This window comes from Panthera leo, chromosome C1, assembly GCF_018350215.1.
Source record: "Panthera leo isolate Ple1 chromosome C1, P.leo_Ple1_pat1.1, whole genome shotgun sequence".
NCBI classification, from domain to species: Eukaryota; Metazoa; Chordata; class Mammalia; order Carnivora; family Felidae; genus Panthera; species Panthera leo.
Genome location: NC_056686.1, coordinates 136,184,823 through 136,201,171, shown reverse-complemented (window position 1 = coordinate 136,201,171; position 16,349 = coordinate 136,184,823). Strand labels below are relative to the sequence as shown.

General features: G+C 36.3%; 1 pseudogene; it reads left to right on the top strand.

The window, feature by feature from the left end:
* Positions 1-976: 976 nt before the first annotated feature.
* Positions 977-11,995, top strand: LOC122225996 (annotated as a pseudogene).
* Positions 11,996-16,349: the final 4,354 nt, after the last annotated feature.

Here is a 16,349-nt window from a genome sequence, read left to right as displayed (position 1 = left end):
TAATAATCTCTCATAAATTATGAAATACACAAAGCCACATATTCAGAAATTCAAATAGAACCCAAGCAAGATAAATGAAAGAAATTCATACTAGATAGTGATCAGCAAATAAGCTGAGAAGATTCTTAAAATACTATTAGTAATATGATTTTAAAGACAGACTGGTGTTGGGGCGCCTGGGGGGCTCAGTTGGTTGCACGTCCGACTTCGGCTCAGGTCATGATCTCATGGTTCATGAGTTTAGGCCCCGCATCTGGCTCTGCGCTGACAGCTCAGAGCAAGAAGTCTGCTTCTGATTCTGTGTCTCCCTCTCTCTCTGCCCCTGCCCCACTCGTGCTCTGTCTCTCTCTGCCTCTCAAAAATAAAGAAAACTAATAAAAAAATTTAAAAACAGACTGGTAGAACAATAAAATGGCAATTAAATTGATGTTTGGCATCATTTTCTGTTGAAAGAATACACAAAACTGTGTATACAAAACAAAAGCTAAACTTGCTGTTTCCAATTACACACCTAGGAGAAATAGAGTTTTAAGAACATGTGTGTAATATTAGTATATGACATAAAAGAGTTGACCACCAAGAGAATTTCACTAATGTGAATTTGAAAAAAGGTATGAGTGGCATACCACTCATATCCAATAATTTGGATTCATATCCAAATTATTTTTACCTCAGAAATGCAGAGTTCTTTCAAGTTATAAGTGGAATGATATAACTCGTCATATTAACATCTTAAATGAGAAAAAACATGATTTCTCAATAGATGAATGAAACTCTTCAATAATATTGTATATACCTTTATGATAAAATGTTAACAAGTGACAAAAACACTGAAAATCCCCTAACTTTATTGAAGTTATCTATTAAAAACTGTTACATGCATTCATTTACTCATGTAATATAAATATATCATATCAAAGCTCAACCCAGCACACTCCATGGAGGATCTGGGGTCTCTCACTACTTCTGGACGTCCATGAGTATGTGCCCTGTGGAGTTTGAAATCTGGCGTCCTCAGCATCTTTCTGTAGAGGACAGGGACCCAAACTTGGAAGTGCTATGGAGTTAGTGCCCTGTGAGGTAAATTCTGAGCAATAATAAAGGTAACGAGAAGATGCTGATAAATTATTTGTTCATCCTATCCCATTTCCGAACAGATCATTCTGAGGAGCAGAGGCAACTTTCAACATGTCTAGAGACACCTTGGATGCCTTTTTCTTTAAAAGTTCTGGAGTGCTCAGCATTGCCCCATTTCATCTGCTTACACTCCTTTCCTGTCTCACTTGCGTCCCCACCATCGGGGCCTTCATGGGATTACATCCCACCTCCCAGTAAAGAAACAGAAGGCATGCTCTCTTATTTTCTGGGGGATTCAGTGAAAACATTGCTCACCAGTAAAATGGATCTATGTAATGAAATACTACAGAGCAAATAAAACAAATGAACCTCAGTTTTAAGCATAAACATATGAATGTGAAAAACAATGTACAATGAATGAACATGTTGCAAAAAGATAGAAATTGTATGTTTCCATTGATATAAATTTACAAAATAGATAAAAATTAAGCAGTGCAATTTTTATGAATACAAATTTTGTTGAAGAAATATTTTTTTTCTGAAGCAAAGAAGTGATTACAACAAAATTTATCATAGTGGCTATTCTATTGGGGGTAGGGAGGAAATATGAATGGAGAGAAGAAACACAAGGACTTTAAAAAAAACTGATAAAGTTTGTTCCTTGGTCTGAGTGTTCAATTTTGTTATACTTGTAAGCTGTACAAAATACATTTATTCCCCTATCCCCGTAGGACCTTGTATTCCAGTGCCTTCTGTCAACTCAAAAATGTTGCTTTAACAAAGTCCCCCTCCAAAATTAGTAGATATTCCGCAGCTCTCAAGGGAGGAAATTCTAAGATAGTTCTATATGTATTCCAGTTATCCCCAGAAGGGCTCATCCTGTTGTTACCCACAGTAAACTTTTTGATTTACCTCCAATGTACTGACTTTCTTTTTGTAGCTATGAAGCTCCAAAGAAAACCACCAAAGAACCAACCTTCTGAGTATGCATGTCCTTGAGTAGTCTCCTCTTCCATCCAGTGATGGAAGTGACACTTTGCAATTTGAAACCCACCTCTCACAATGACATGTCTGCTTCCTCTTTAGCACGTTTGGAAATCCTGAGATGCCGTATAAGAAGTGTGACTATGCAACATACTACTGGAAACATCATGTTGAGAGACCGATCACATAAAACATAAGAGACCCTATGATTACAGAGAGCCAGCTTAATCATATCATGCTGTCCTAAGACTCCAGCAGAGGTCTCTAGTGATAGAGGCCCCTTGAGAAGCCCCAAGCGAGACCGACTGAAAAACCAGAGCTGATCTCATTCAATCAACACACATAATTGTTAGATATAAATAAAAAAAATAATTAACAAATAAAAAATATATATAAGTAAATATAAATGAATACAAGCCACTAATTCTGGAGTGGTTTGCTACACAGTAAACTAGAACTAAAACATCTTTCCTCCTGCTCTTTCATTCCCTTTGTCATTCAGGTACTTCTTGTCACAGCCTCCCAAACAAACAACCTGCACACTAATCTGGCTTTAGAATGTACCTTTAGGAGAGCCGAAACAAAAACAAAATAATTAGCAGTTGAAATAAAGTCAACTCAATATAAAATGAGATTTTATGCTATTTAATTGTCACACACACTTGCATAGACATATATAAGTAAAAAAATGAAGAATTATTATCTTTATCTTTTTTGGGGAATGATGAGAAATGGAACTTGGTAAATAGAAGATATTTGCTAATGGGTACAAAATAAGATATAGTAAAACCTTGGTTTGCGAACACAATTTGTTCCAGAAACATGCTTGTAATCCAAAGCACTTGTATATCAAACAAATTTCCCCATAAGAAATAATGGAAATCCAGATGATTCGTTCCTCAATCCAAAATAATCACACACAAATGACTACAATACTGTAATATAATACAAAATAGTAAAGAAAATACAAAATATAAAGAAAAATAAACAAATTAACCTGCACTTACCTTTGGAAACCTTCATGGCTGATATGAGGGAGACAAGGCAGGAGGGTTATTGTGTATGACGACTTTCACTATCACTAATGGAATCACTGTTATCTACTGACTCAATGGAATCTTTTTCTTTTCATGCAACTTTAACAAGGAACCTATCCAATGACACTTGCTTTTGTCTCCTTTTGAGGATTTTTGTGGAAATGTGACATTGCCTTGTTGTTAAACAGGTTCATTGCCCACACCGCTACAGCCTTATTTGGATGGTGATTTTCTACAAAATTTTGCAGTGTTTCCCACCTTTTACACATCTCTCCAATCTCATTTGAAGTGAGGGATTCCTCTGCCTTTTTCTCCTCCTCCTCTGCAGATGAGATCTCCTCCATAACCTCTTGCTATTGTTCGCAACACAGCTCCATCAGTCCGTGGGTGGTCAGCTTTTGGCCATGTTCCTTTTCCAGCACTTGAATTCCATCCTAATTCACCTCCAGCCCCAAGCTCTCCCCCAGGGGCACAATTCTATCAACAACTGGTGGCTCTTGTTCATGAGAAAACCCCTCTAAGTCAAATCCAAAAATGCAGTCAGGTCAGTTTTCTCCAAGCAGAGTTGAGGGCTTTGTTGGTGACCATATCCCAGACTTTATCAATGATCTTGAGATAGTTCACGATGTGGAAATGATTTTTCCAAAACTAGGAGGGTAAGGTTTGTTCCTTTGGTCACCTCGAACTTTTCACTGTAATAGTACTTTGGCATAAAGCTTCTTAAAGTTTGAAATGTGGTATAAAGCTTCTTAAAGCTTGAAATGACCTGCTGATCCATGGGATGGAGGATTGGGGGGGGGTGTTGGGAGGAAGAAACTTGACTTTAATGAACTCGAATTCCTCCAGTAAGTCATTCTCAAAGCCTAGAGGATGAGCAAGAACATTATCCATAACCAGCAAGGCTTTGAGTGGCAGATTCTTTTCTAAAAGCTATTTCTTCACTGAAGGACAGAAGACCTTGTTGATCCACTCAATGAACAAGATAGGAATGGCCCAGGTCTTGCTGTTGGACCTCTACATAACGTTTAACTCTTCTGCACCTTGCATTTCCTGAAGGTTCATAGATTCTTGGAATGATACATGAGCAAGGGCTTGACTTTGAAATCCCCACTTGCATTAGTACAAAACAAGAGAGTGAGATGGTCTTTCATGGGCTTGTGACCAGGCATTGCATTCTCTTCTTCTGTAATGTAGGTCCACTTTGGCATCTTTTTCCAAAACTCCCTGTCTCATCACAGTTAAAAACTTGCTCCTGCAGGTAACACCCAAACACCATGAGCTTCTGGAACTCAGTAGCAAATACATCAGCTGCCTGGGCATCTGAACTCACAGCCTTGCCATGCCTCACAACACTTCTCCTCTTAAAGTTATCAAACCATCCCTGCTTTCTTTGAATCCTTCTTCATTTTCTGTTGACGTATCTGGCAGTTTACTTACCAGGTCAGTGTACAAGGCCTTTGCCTTCTTGCAAATAAAGTTCTTAGTCACAGTATCACCTGCTACTTGCTTCTCCTTTATCCAAACCAGAAGCAACTTTTCTACATCTTCTAGAAATGTGGCCATTGCTTTGATATTCTCGTGACTCCTTTAGCTGCATCTAGCCCTCTTGTTTCTTATTTCTTCTTTAACATTGTGCAAATGGTCAATGTAGACTTCTTGCAATTTGGCCACTCACATACCTTGTTTGTACTTCTTGATGATTTCCTTCTTAACTTCCACCATAATCATTTCCTTCTTCTTACCACCTTTCTTTTCAACCTTTTTCTGCTTAAGAGCCATTGGATAAGCTCACATGGATGTTGACTAAGGTACAGTATTAATAAACTCTATCATATACTATATTTAATGTAACTGGCAATAAGGTAGTAAAGGAAAGGGTCTATATCTTCAGGCAGCCTGACGTAGAATGAAGCAAAGCATTCCTAAGCTTACTCCTGTATAGAAAAGCAAGAGACTGTCCATAGATGCTTTAAAGTGACAAAAATACACTAGTGTCAGTTGTGGGCAACTTCCAACATTCTGAAAAATCACCGATTTCTGCCCAACACTGTAGCCTGAGACTGAGCATCTGAGCACGGGAGGGAATCACCCACAATCCCACAATAAGAGAGAGAGAACCATTGGTTCAGTCATGATCATGTGATGTTTGGTATCATGTACTACTCGTATTGCAAGACATCACTCATTTATAAAGTTAAAATTTAATAGAAATGTTTGATTGTTTTGAGGAACACTCACAGAACGAGTTACTTGCAACCCAAGGTCCTAATGTAAGTCATTGGCATATACTGTGCCAAAGGGTATATGTTGTAGATATTTCTATCCAAGTTATCCTTCTTATTTCTCTCCTTTGATCAGAAGTGACAGAAGCAGGAAACACGGGCTACTGGAAACATGTTCTTTATTATTTTGCAAGCCTTCTACCTTCATCCATTCAAGCTGCTATAACTGAATACCAAAAACAAAAGAAATACATTTCTCATGCTCTGGAGGCTGTCCAAGATCAAGGCTCCAATAGACTCAGTATCTGGTAAGGACCCACTTCTTGGTTTATAAATAACATCTTCTAACCATGTCCACTCATAGTAGAAGTGGTAAAGGAGCTCTCTGGGGTCTCTTATACAAAGGCACTAATCTCATTCATGAGGGCTCCATCCTCATGGCCACCCAAAGCCCACCTCCAAATACCATCATGTTGGAAATTAGGTTTAAATATATGAATATTAATTTGTGAGAAAGGCACAAACATTCATAGCACCTTTTTTCTTTAAGTTGTATGTGAGTAAATGTTTGTCATCCTGAACATGTTTGTCATACCTTCTAGAACCTTGGCCAAAGAACCAAGACAAGATTTAGAAAAAAAAAAAATGTTGACTTTTGTTTAAGTTACCACTTTTGAAGTGTACGGATGGGCTCAAAATTTTGTTCTTTAGAGAAATTCAAACTAGGACAGGCTTTCATCCTTATGAACTGATCATATTAATAATTTCCAGAAGTAAAAAGAAGTAATAGATGACATTTCATTATCTCTTTAATCCTAAGAAACAATACAATAGGTCATTTCCTCATCTGCTAGTTCACATTTGTCTTTAATTTCTCTCATTCTACATTACAAAGGGCATATTCAATAAATATCTACCTAATACCTAACAAGGTGCATATTTACTTTTTTCAATAGAGAATTTAACAACTTTAGTTAAGTAATATTCTATCTATGAAGTATTGGCTATAGTTCAATTTTTAATAACTCTATGGTATGTTATTTTGAAATAAAATTAAATAATTGCTGTAAATATTTCTAATGTATCTTAATATGCTGTTACTTATACTTTGAAACTCTATGGAACATTCAAGTCATTTTAAGTATGTTTTCCTGCAATATGATTTGAAACTTGGATAGCTGGCCTTTGAAATGTATAAATTGTAGAAGAAGAAAATCAGCATAGTTTTCTTTTCCTGGGAAGTGGAGCAGTTAATATTCAACATGAAATGTCTAATCTTTAAATACATTATAATCTAACTGCTTAGGATAATTTTTGCTTTAATACCTTAAGAGTCTGCAAAGCCTGAAGGATGGGATTATTAAGATGGAATTTTAATGTCAAAATTATCAGGGAAGTGAACATATTGCTAGTGTTCATAAAAATTGTATTCAATTTCTGTATGATTTGTTCAAATAAGAGATGAGAATATATTTGATTATAACTAGTAAGTAACCCAAAATTTGATCAGATGACTGGAGGTCACTGCCACATAAGAGCTGTCAACCTCAGAGGTGAGACTATTTAAGACCTGAATTTACTCTAATACATAAATGTACCTGCAGAGATGTGCATAAAAATGTAGGTATGAAATAATTAAATTGTTGGAACATTTTGTAGTGAAAATGGTAGGAAAAGGAGCATATGAAAACTAAAATAAAAAAAAATGTAAATGATGATTATTTCTGTAGAAAATAATGCGAAAGTGTAGGGAACATTTATTACTTTTCATTTTTTAAAGCTTTGGAATAACTCAAAGCTAATCTGTTATATGCATCACAGATTTCTAAAAAATTCACTTTTATTTAGCAGAAATTTATTAATGGGCAGATTAATCTGTGATATAGAATTTACTGTGGAATGCCTAGTATGAAAAGCAAGAAGAAGATAGCATTTAAATGCACTATTTTAGGTAATAGTTTTAGAGCAAATACATACTTTGCAGTATTTTTTATAATAATGCTTGTCAGTTTCTTAAGGAGGATTATCCCTGTAGCAATACAAACTTTCCCTTCTACATTATCAAATACCTACAATGATGTGCTCATACATAATCATTTATAACTATTAATAGAAACTATAATAAGCAATCAATAGTCATTCAAACTTACAATTATAATTTTTTATTCCACTGTTGGGGGGGATGGAGAGACATGTCTTATGTATTGGCCTTAAGATACAAAAGCTCAGTAGGTACTTTTCTTAGAACAATGCACATTTGTAATTTATGAATGTTCTTTTATATTCTTATAGATATAAATATACAGTTACATTTTCCCTTTTCCCCAGTGCTACATAATTATAACTTGTAATATGTAAATATTTATGAATTCACAGGATGTTCGCTAGGAGAGAAGAATGTTATACTTGCAGATTTGTCTAGTATTTGCAGAATTCAGATCTTATTATTAGGCTTTATGTTGTATTGCAAAATGTAAAAATACATTGTTATAAATATGACTTGTCTAGAAAACATACCATCTGGTGGTTCTGTTGAGAAATGAAAATTATCTCAAAATCATTTATTGTTAGGAATAAGACATTACAATGTTGGTTGACAATTTTACTCCCTTTATTTTTATATAAGTAAATGGCAGACATAATGACCTGTATTCTATGTGAAAAAATATGGTCTAAACACTAATATCATGAGGTATTAGAATTTAAATAACCTTAGAGATCATTTAGACAGAAATGGCATACTAAGTGATTGGCAGTCGCTGTCTAAAATGCCATTTAAGAGATTCTATCAAGATTATAGATTAAAGGATACCTGTGCTCCAGTGAGGAAGAGTCCTTGGCTGGCTGAGAATATATGCCTTAGGTTCTGAATGGGAAATTGGTAGCAAGCATCTTGTGTACCACCTTCCCTTATTTCGTATGAAAGAAGATCACTAAAAGCTGGTCAAAAATGAAGATTCCAATCCCTAAAACATCATTGAGCTGTCAGACAAATCTACTACTAGATATTTGTCTGTATGTTTGCTCAAAATCTGATTCCTACAACTTTCTCCACTTAATCCTAATTTATTGCACATTCCCAGTACGAACTCTTTAGATACCAGAAGATAAGCATTACTTTTCCCTTTCAGTGTTTCCCTTTTCCAAATCAAGTCATTAAGTGCTCCAGCTTCTTTACTATCTCTATTGTTTGTTCAAGTCCTTCTTAAATATTACTACCAGAATGAAATTTCCTAGATGATATCTTAACTGTATAAAGTGAAACAATTATTTCTCTTAATGAAAACACCATACTTCTATTTAATACAATAAGAGATCCCATGATGTATTTCACTGTTTTTTTATGCTCTTGGATCACAGTGCACTTGCCATTGAGTACAATATTTAGGGTGTTTTTTTTTTTTTTTAATTTTCTTAACTTTTATTCGTCTTTGAGAGACAGAGAGACACAGAGCACAAGGAAGGGTGGATCAGAGAGAGAGAAAGGCAGACACAGAATCCGAAGCACGGTCCAGGCTCTGAGCTGTCAACACAGAGCCCAATGCCAGGCTTGGACTCACAAACCGTAAGATTATGACCTGAGCCGAAGTCGGACTCTTAACCGACTGAGCCACCCAGGTGTCCCCTATTTAGGGTTTTAAAATGAACCACTCCTCTCTGTTCTAAATATTAGGTGTTTATTAATTTCTTCATCTGATAATAATGAAAACCGCATTCATTTTCATGGTTGTTCATTGTTAGCCAATGACCATGCTAATCATTTTATCTTGATTACATTATTTAAAATCACATAATTATCCCTAATTTTATCTACATATAAACAACAATAAGAAAGTCACAAGAAGTTGAGGACCCTGCCTAAAGTTGTGGCAACATTTCACCACACTTTTATATTTATTTTGTTAGTTTGAAACAATTCATCCTTTTGAGTTTTTATTTAGTAATTATGTTACACTCTCTTAGGAGATAAGAAACACATATTCCGAATTTATCTTAGATATTGAATATTTATTTGAAGTGTACTTGTAGTAAATGTTAAATATTGAAAACTGAGAAGTTATACAACAAGCGTCTTAGAGAAAAAAATAAAGATTTCTGTAAATAATCAATAGCGTGTCTCAATTCCAATTTTCTTTAGTCCAAAGGAGAATGTCCTGTGCTCATCATCCTTCTTGGGAAGATCCTTCTTTCTTCCTTGCAGTATATGATATTATGGTAATTCAAATTTTTTCTGCCTCTGCTGCTACTGTTGTGGAAAGACATAAAGACTCTTTGTTACTCTGCCCGAGTGCTTCTAATTAATTGTATCTTCTGTGTATTCATTTTAATATCATAATACTTGATGCTGGTCATCTTACTAAGCACTTACTGGTCATTCAGTCCTCTGAGTTTTCCCAATGACCTTAAGGTAGGCAATGTTTTAATTCTCAAATGACATAAGAAAAAAACTGAGGGCTGGAGAGAGATTAAACAACACCAAATTGACAGATCATTGATAGGTAAGGCATTTTCTGAACCTGGGTTCATATTCAGGTTTGATTTCAAAGTTTAGATGCTAGCTCACTGCCTGTATTTTCTCTGTTGCTTACATTCTGCCCATACTACTAGCAATGATACTTTCTCTGTGTCCCACATTCACATTCCAAAGGTATTTCCTAAGTGATTGTTAAGACCTTACTCCCCAGTGATCTCAGAGAATCAGAGATTTTGCCAAATGCCTTGCTTGAGTGAAAATATAAGCTGTGTGTGGCATTTCTTTGATCCACCAGCCTAACAAATCTGTCAAGAAAATAAATCACATTAGTTTAAACAAAAATGTCTTAGTAACGTATCAAAATGATAACAACATACATATCTGAAAATTCATGATATAGGTTTGTGGAATAGATCTCATACTTATGCTTATTGAGTCTAGAAACCACAAATCCCCTTTTATGTAAAGGAGAGCATTTACTTAATTTTCTCTTGTTTTATCTTGCATTTTCCAAATGATTTCCAAAATATCATGTATGAAGTCTCTCCAGTTGCATCCACTTTTCAGTGAGCTCACAAGCAATATTCTTCTGCCCGAAAATCATGAGCTTTTTGTGAGGTAGCTGCTCTTTTACCAGAACTTTATCTGTTGCATTCTCTCCTTTTCTGTTTTGAAATTGTTTTAAAGATTTCTCTACAGAAAGATATTCAGTTGTCTCTAAACAATCACCGTTAGAAACCAAGATGCCTTGTGCACTCACATACTTGTATGAAAAACAAAAACATTAACAGCAGCCAAAGGATTTGCTTCCAGAGCACAGGTGTCATGAAAACCACCTCTAAACCTAAACCAAATGGGGAAAGGAAAAGACTCAAATCAGCATCGTTGTCATTGGACACGTAGACTCATGCAAGTCTACCACTACTGGTCATCTGATGCACACATGTGATGGTAGCAACAAAAGAACCATCAAAAAAAAAAATGTGAAAGAGGCGCTGAGATGGGAAAGCGCTCCTTCAAGAATGCCTGGGTCTTGGATAAACTGAAAGCTGAACGTGAATGTGGTATCACCATTGATATCTCCCTGGAAATTCCAGACCAGCAAGTATTATGTGACCATCATTGATGCCCCGGGACACAGAGACTTTATCAAAAACATGACTACAGGCACATCTCAGGCTGTGTTGTCCTGATTGTTGTTGCTGGTGTTGGTGAACTTGAAGCAGGTATCTCCAAGAATGGGCAGATCTGTGAGCCCTCCCTTCTGGTTTATGCAGTGAATGTAAAACAACTAATTGTTGGTGTTAACAAAATGGATTCCACTGAGCCACCCTACAGCCAGAAGAGTTATGAGGAAATCATTAAAGAAGTCTGCACCTACATTAAGAAAATTGGCTACAACCCCAACACAGTAGCATTCATGCCAATTTCTGGTTGGAATAGTTATAACATGCTAAAGCCAAGTGTTAACATGCCTTGGTTCAAGGGATGGAAAGTCACCCATAAAGATGGCAAGGACAGTGGAACCACAGTGCTTGAAAGTCTGGATTGCATTCTGCCACCAGCTCATCCAGCTGACAAGCCTTTGTGTCTGCCCCTCCAGGATGTCTACAAAATTGGTGATATTTGTTCTGTCCCTGTGGGCTGAGTGGAGACTGGTATTCTTAAACCAGGCATGGTGGTCAACCTTTGCTCCAGTCCATGTTACAACTGAAGTCTGTTGAAATGCCCACGAAGCTTTGAGTGAGCCTCTTCCTGGGGACAACATGGGCTTCGATGTCAAGAACATATCTGTCAAAGGTGTTCATTGTGGCAATGTGGCTGGTGACAGCAAAAATGACCCACCAGGGGAAGCAGCTGGCTTCATGGCTCAGATGATTATCCTAAACCATCCAGGCCAAATCAGTGATAGATATGTTTCTATGCTGGATTGTCACACACCTCACATCGCTCGCAAGTTTGCTGAGCTGAAGGAGATTGACTGTTGTTCTGGAAAAAAGCTTGAAGATGGCCCCAAGTTCCTGAAATCTAGTGCTGCTGCCATCATTGATATGGCTCCTGGTAGGCCTATGTGTGTTGAGGACTTCAGCCATTTTGCTGTTCATGACATGAGACAGACGGTTGCTATGGGTATCATCAAAGCAGTGGACAAGAAGGCAGCTGGAGTTGGCAAGGTCACCAAGTCTGCTCAGAAAGCTTAGAAGGCTAAATAAATATAATCTCCAATACCTGCCATCCCAGTCTCTTTTTTAAAGTTTTTTAAATGTTTATTTTTTAGAGTGCAAGTGGGGGAGGAGCAGGGAGAGAGGGAGACACAGAATCTGAACTAGGCTCCAGGCTCTGAGCTGTCAGTACAGAACCTGCACAGGGCTCAGACTCATGAACCATGAGATCATGACCTGAGCCGAAGTCAGATGCTTAACTGACTGAGCCACCCAGGTACCCCCCACCTCAGTCTTAATAACTGGTAGAAGAACCATCTCAGAGCTGTTTGTGTCAACTGACCATTTAAGTTTAATAGTAAATGACTGGTTAATGATAACAATATATCATAAAACCTTCAGAAGGAAAGGAGAATCTTTTGTGCACCATTTGGTTTTGTGTGTGTGTGTGTGTGTGTGTGTGTCACTTTCAACCTATTAGTTTTTAAATCCATACTTTTTAATGGAGACAACTTGACCAAAAATCTGTCACAGAATTTTGAAACCCATTAAAACAGAAGTTTAATGAGAAAAAAAGCTCCAAACCCCAAAGCTAATTGGGTCATGCATGCATGTTAAATTTTTATCAGGACTCTCAAATTGCCTGGTAGATTGTATCACTTTATTTTACCTGTAATAGTGCAATAATACTGTATCTTTTTTTCCCACCTTTGACAATAGGATTTAAATAATTACCTTTCTTCTTATTGTATACTAATTATATGATATGTGCTAAGTAAGATATCTACATCTAACCATGTGTTTTGATTCTATAAACAACTTAAATTCCCATTTACTTTCCTTTTGTATTTTTATAATTATGAATTAATTTGCATCTTTATTCTTCCTAGAGCCATCCTTAAGGCCATACTGTATTTTTATTTCTTAATTTGTTCTTATTCACGGGTTCCTCTTTCCATGTTATGTTGATTATTTAAAAAAAACTTTTAAGATGAAAACAATATATTTTGAAAGCTCATATACATGTATACAAGATAAACTTTATTATTTACAAATCCAGCTATCTTTTTAGTGGCTGTCCTTATAGGCACTTGATTGAATTAACAAAACCTTAGGAATAAAAAATTATTTTAATGTAGGTAAATCTAATTTTTTTCTGAATGATAATAATAATGTACATTTGTATGTCATAAAGAATTTCCTACTTCTCAATTGATCCTAGCATTCCTAGTATAACTGTTCTATTATAAAGATGAGAAAACTGAGACTCAAAGACATAAAGTGATTTACCCAAAGGAACAATTAAGCTGGTGTGGCATGTATGGGATTTTAACTCCAAATACAATACTTTTTCTGCGGGAGCTTGCGATTCCTCAAAAATACAAAATATTTCTGGAATACTCCTCTCTGTTGCCTTTTGTGCCCCAACAAAACGTCTTCCTTTGCTAAAAAACCCACTCATTAATTGTATTGAATTAAGACAACATCCAATAGTCCTCTATTCAAAATCCAAATACCCTTAGAGATTTAATAATCAAGCTGTTAAGTAATTAAACCTTAGTAAGAATTAGCTTATGAGATTGCTTTTCATCAACCACTAAGTGAGAAGCAATGGAGCACAAAGTAGAAGAGATGGGATGGAGTGAGAACCAAGCACAAGCAATTCGAAAGGGGACTGACAGATTACAACACTGTTGGTAGCAAGAAATTCTGGGTTATAAAAATAGGGCGTCTCACCAGCAGAGCTGCAGTTTAGATAACAAAAGAAAATCCATTATTTCATAATTTTGTCATATGATTGGTCTTGGCTGCAGACATAAGCTAACAATCATTCTATATGAATTAAGATCTTACCTCTGTATTTTCTCTTACTGTCTCATCCTACACTTGTAGGTATGTTCTTATGCTCTAGACCATAATGGTAAAACTAACCTGACTTTTTCTAGTGTGCCCTTTTCTTGGCCTGTCATACACTTCCATAGATTTCAGCTCAAAATCAAACAAAATACCTCATCACTGAGGTGTCTCTGATCAGCTCCACCCCTTAAAAGGCCTGGTGGATTCGTCCACCACCTTCCTGGTATTCCACTCTAATGTACATGAGCTTATGTCATACAGTTAATTAAGCCTTCTTTTCCCAAATTTCTTTTCTATCTTTCTCCTACTGTTTGCCTCATATTCCTTGATGATAGAAACTAAGTCATATTTATCTTTGCGTTTCCTGTATCTGTAAGGGTCTAGACCTTGTGGTCAAGACAAATCAGTACTTACTAAATATTTAATGAATTAATACATGGGAAATATGTAAATATGGACATAAATATACATCTGCAAAACAAATATCCCCTCCTTTCCCCTTCAAGCTGAACAGTGACCTGTATTTTATCTATGTTTTTAAAGTGTATTTGTTGTGGGGGGGTGGGTAGAGGGAGAGAGAGAGAATCTCAAGCAGACTCCACACTGTCAGTGCAGAGCCCGACATGGGGCTCTATTTCACAAACGTGAGATCAAGACCTGAGCTGAGATCAAGAGTTGGAGGCTTAACCACCTGAGCCTCCCAGGTCCCCCTGTATTCTATGTATTTTAACTTGTTTTATTATTCTTCAGATTAATTTTTCCATAGATTTAAAAAAAAATGTTTATTTATTTTGAGAGAGAAAGCATGAGTGGACTAGGGGCAGAGGGAGAGAGGGAGGGAGGGAGAGAGAGAATCTCAAGCAGGCTCCATGTTGCCAGTTCAGAGCTCAAGGGTGGGGAGTTGGGGCTCGATCTCACAAAGTGTCTGGGGGAACCTTGAGATCATCACTTGAGCCTATATGAAGAGTCTGATGCTCAACTGACTGAACCACGTAGGTGCCTCCCTAGATTTTTCTAAAGCAATGTATTTGAAACCAGAGAATGGAAGGTAAAGGAAATTTCACTAGGAGCTCATAGCAACCTGGTAAAAAGAAAACTGAACTCTAAAACTTAAGCTAAGTCTTTCAGTTAAAGAAACACAATAGCTTCTGTTTAGATAACAAAGACTCTTTAACTACTAGTGTGCCAATAGATAATGCTATTTTGTATTCATATTGTTGAATAATATACATACAAATTAAGTTGATTCAATGAAACTATTAGTCAACATTAGGAAAAAAAAAAGAGGATAGACAAGTTTTTTTACATACCAAAGGCAAAAATAATCAATCAATTTACTGACTAAATTTTCAAAATTTATTCATATTATTTTTAAATATTTAATTTTTCTGGCATGGTATAGACACAGACCATGTTCCATATGGGGTGTCCGTAGGTTAGGCCTTCTAAATGAAGGTATTTGTGGATTTTTGTGAGCCTTTGTTTATCGTAAATTATAATAGCATCTACCCCCCACACATGCTAATGCATAATATGACTTTATACACTTGACTTTCCATTTTTCTCTTTCAATCTCAAGTTCTATCATCTTGGCAGGTCTGCCTTTAACATATGCATTGGAAGGCCACTTGTGCTTCTGTGGTTCTTGAAAATTTTACAAGTTTTGACCAAACAGGATGCAGAATTGTTTTTGAGTTTCTGCCATGAAATGTCTAATAACCCTGTCATTCTTTTGAAAATACTGTGTTAATAAATTCTGACAATGTGCAAAACATAGTGAGAAGAGGAATTTTTGCTTCCCACGCAGCTTTTCTCCAAGTGGTAGAAAAGAGAGAGAAAGAGAGACAGAAAGACCCCACAATTAGGTCAGATAGGCCATTTATTTGCAGAAAGATTACTCCTGAAACTTCCATTCCCATCCTCTTTCTGGGGAAGGTCACTTTCAAGGTCTGAGGCAAGGAAAATTCTACTACTATTTTGGAAGTACAAACAGCCATCTAAAAATTAGCCCATCATAAAACCTTTAATTTTAAAATTTTGATAGCCAGCTTTTTCAAGCCCTCCTTTTCCATGTTTTCATACATTCTAACCCTAAATCAATTCCTGGTCTTGGCTGTATTAATCCTAAAATGCTAGATTGCACCACATGATGACTCTTTTTATTAGAGAATCATGCATCAGTGAAATCACACACACACACACACACACACACACACACACACACAAACACAAAGAGAGAGACACACAGATACACACACAAAAGTAGTTTTCTTATTCAAACACCTGTTTCAACATTAGTTAAGACATAGTATAAGGAAAGGCATGAAGTTCAGCCATCTAGTTGTTCATTAATGAGGCTTTGATGGTATGTTGACTCACTTAACAACTATCCAATCTTTATTACATAGGAAAGGTAATTGGCACCTATATACCTTTCTCATAAATGCTGCAAATGGAAAAGAAAATTGAATTCCCTGTGAAAACATTAAAAATAAACAACTACCAACCTTCCTTAAAGCTGATCTGAAAACTCTTG